We start from the raw sequence: 3240 nt of genomic DNA on the forward strand, positions 1-3240 counted from the left end.
CCTTCAGGACCGAATACAAGATTTCCCTTCTCACCCATCAGTGCATTTACGGCAACGCCCCCCCCCCCCCTACCTCAAAGAACTCCTCACCCCAAAACCTGCCACCCGAAGCCTCCGCTCCAACAACACCAACCTTCTTGTCGTGCCTGACACCAACCTCCGCACCATGGGCGACCGGGCCTTCTGCCACACAGCCCCATGTCTGTGGAATGCCCTCCCAGACCACCTGAGAGCGCCACAGTCCACTGATGCTTTTAAAAATTGACTAAAAACCTACCTTTTAAAAAAAGCATTTTTCTAATTTTTCATGGACTTTGTTTGTTTTTCATATTGAGTTATAATTTCTAAAAGTTGGCCCTTTAGTTTAACCTGGTTGGGTCTATTGTAATTGTTTTGTTGCCTATGCTGTTTTTATGCTCTGTTTTTAATCTGTAGCACTCTGACATCCGTGAGAATGTAAAGTGCGTTATAAATAAAATGTATTATTATTATTATTATTAGCTGACAACTATAGAAAATGTAAGCAACATATACTTGTCACCTGAATACCAGTGGTTCTCAAACTATTGTAATGTCAAAGAGCTTCCATTTTTTAGCCTATGCATTAAACCACAGACCCCCACAACCTAGTATTTGACCCCAAGACAATGTCAATAAGCCAACATTAGATAGTTACACACCTTGCAGTAGGCCTGGGATGGTGTGTCTGTCACCTGGGTCCGCAGCAGGAGCTGTAAAAAAAAGAAATACAATATTTTAGACACAAAGCTATGAAAGTACATGCATATCAATAGACAATAGCAGATCTACAAGCTGACAAGTGTCCAACAAGCTGACAAGTGAGCTTGTAAGCCTACAAGCTCACAACATGTTGCATTGTGAGCTTGTAGATCTGCCATTTTCAAATAGCCAAAGTTTAAATGGGGCTGAAGTGGTTAATGTACCCTATGTTTTTTTAAACAATAACCAAAATCTACAAAGTAACTAAAGTTTTCTAACAATTGTAGTGGATTAAAAGTACAATATTTGCCTCTGAGCTGTAGTGGATACAAGTACAAGTACAGTATTTTTCTATGCAAACTGATACAGTAAAAATCACTGTTTTTGCTGGCAGCAGTGGCACACTATTACACTGTTCATATGGCAGTCAAAGAGTTAAGCTACAGAGTATATATATTGGCAATGCCTCCTTAAAAACGGACAATGGACTGACCACAAGAAAATGTCCATATGCTAACATTAGATAGTTAGATCTAAAAGGTTTTGATTTGCACATGTGTCATGTTATGTTAAACAAACCTTGCAGTAGTGCAGTCTGGGACGGTCCCCTCAGTCCACAGCTGTGTTGGCCAAGATATCAGATCCGGTGTACAGCCACGCCACAGCTGAAAATGTCAAGCAAAAATACTGTATTTTAGACACAAATATATATTTGTCACTATATAAATATAGTGACAATAGCAGATCTACAAGCTCACAAGTTATCTACAAGCTGACAAGTGAGCTTGTCGATCGGCTATTTAAAATAAGGCAACAAGTTTACAGTGAGCTTGTAGATCTGCTATTTTCCAAACATTAAACTCACAGTGAGCTTGTAGATATGGAGAGAAGGAGAGAAGGGGAGAGGAGAGGAGGGGAGGGGATATATATCTGCTATTTTTGAATAGTCAAAGTGTAAAATAATGCTTTTTAGCTCAAATGAAAAAGTGACACAGACGCTTCCTCAGGTCTTAGTGGGTTAATGCAAGGCAGTTGAAGAGCCACATACATACATACATACATACAGCCACATATACAATGGCCTCACGACACTGGGTTTCTGTGGTTAGCTGGTTTTCCTCACAGACGGGAGCTCTGTCGCCAGCATTTGGACCACCTGTAACAGTGTAGAAACCACATATACTGCTGCAATACTTTCCAGTGATATGCATTTACTATAAGGATCCATCTTCACAGTTGCTAGACAGTGGACTGGGGGAAACATGACATGTTGCACTGGTTCTTCCTGTGTGTGTGTGTGTGTGTGTGTGTGTGTGTGTGTGTGTGTGTGTGTGTGTGTGTGTGTGTGTGTGTGTGTGTGTGTGTGTGTGTGTGTGTGTGTGAACATGTGACTTCAGCCTTAAATTCTAGCTACAATAAAAATCACACACCCGTCAGTGGCTGAACATTTCAGCTCTTTTTTTGTACCTCTGATGCTTCTTTTTGAAGTGATTTCACTCGCCATGCCAGAAACCCACTCCCATCGACTGGACTGTAATACTGTTCCTAAAACACAAGAAGAAAAGAGGGGGGGGAAAGTGTCATTTGGTTTTAATGAGCATGTGTAAATGTGCGTTAGACTGGTGTTTTATGTACTTACATAGCCCAAATTTCCCTGGGGATCGGCCAGGTATGGGAATAAGGCAGTGATGCCCTGTGCATAGTCCTCTTTAACACGCCTTGAAGGACTCGTCCTACAGTACACACACACACACACACACACACACACGTATGAGATCCAAACAAAAGTATTGCTGTGCCGCTGCCTTCTGCAAAAAGGAGGATTTTGGCCTGCACCAAGTACAACCAAAATTGTGTATTGGGTGCATAATTTTTAGATGACAACATACCCATGTTCACTTGCCATGTGTGCAACCAATATCTTCACCATGTCGCGTCTTCTGGTATCCGTTAGGCTTTTTGTCCGAGCATACTCGGTAAGGATCCTCTTTCCGCCAGGTCTGTCCTTCAGATTTTTTTCAACCATCTAAGTGGAAGTAAAAAAAAGGGAGGGGAAACACAGGGATAGACAGTAATATTTTAAAGCACTGGTCAGGGTTCCCACACATTTTTACCTGGTCATTTTCAAAACTTTTCCATAACTTTTTCACCCTATTTCCAGGCCTATATCAATCGTATGGTGGCAATAATGAGGCTCTTACTCCATCAATGCCCCAAGACAGACCTCGAGCAAAGGCTAACGTTTGTTCTTAGCTTGTAGATGTATTATTTTTGTTACGTGATGTTCTGTATAATAGGCAGCTCTCACGCAGCACTGCATTTTACCATGTTACATATTTCATGAAATGTCAGACATGTTTTTTATGAACAAAATCAATAGCCAAAAACTATGTATATCCAAACATCTTCCAAAACATTTGATGAATTCCAAACATTTTCCAGGCCTGGCAGACAGTTTTTCTCATTTCAAAATATATCCAGGAAATTCATGACCGTGGGAATCCTGTTATTAACTGTAAA

At 40.9% G+C, this 3240-nt stretch overlaps 1 long non-coding RNA gene across 1 annotated transcript; it reads right to left on the reverse strand.

Moving 5' to 3' along the window:
- Positions 1-597: 597 nt before the first annotated feature.
- Positions 598-1852, reverse strand: LOC311033664. The gene is made up of 3 exons (XR_014599522.1): positions 1777-1852; positions 1300-1385; positions 598-731 (listed from the first exon to the last, which is right to left on the reverse strand). It is a non-coding gene; the product is annotated as an uncharacterized lncRNA (long non-coding RNA).
- Positions 1853-3240: the final 1388 nt, after the last annotated feature.

The sequence above is a fragment of the Gymnoscopelus microlampas genome (assembly GCF_963454915.1).
Source record: "Gymnoscopelus microlampas genome assembly, chromosome: 18".
In the NCBI taxonomy this organism is placed as follows: domain Eukaryota; kingdom Metazoa; phylum Chordata; class Actinopteri; order Myctophiformes; family Myctophidae; genus Gymnoscopelus; species Gymnoscopelus microlampas.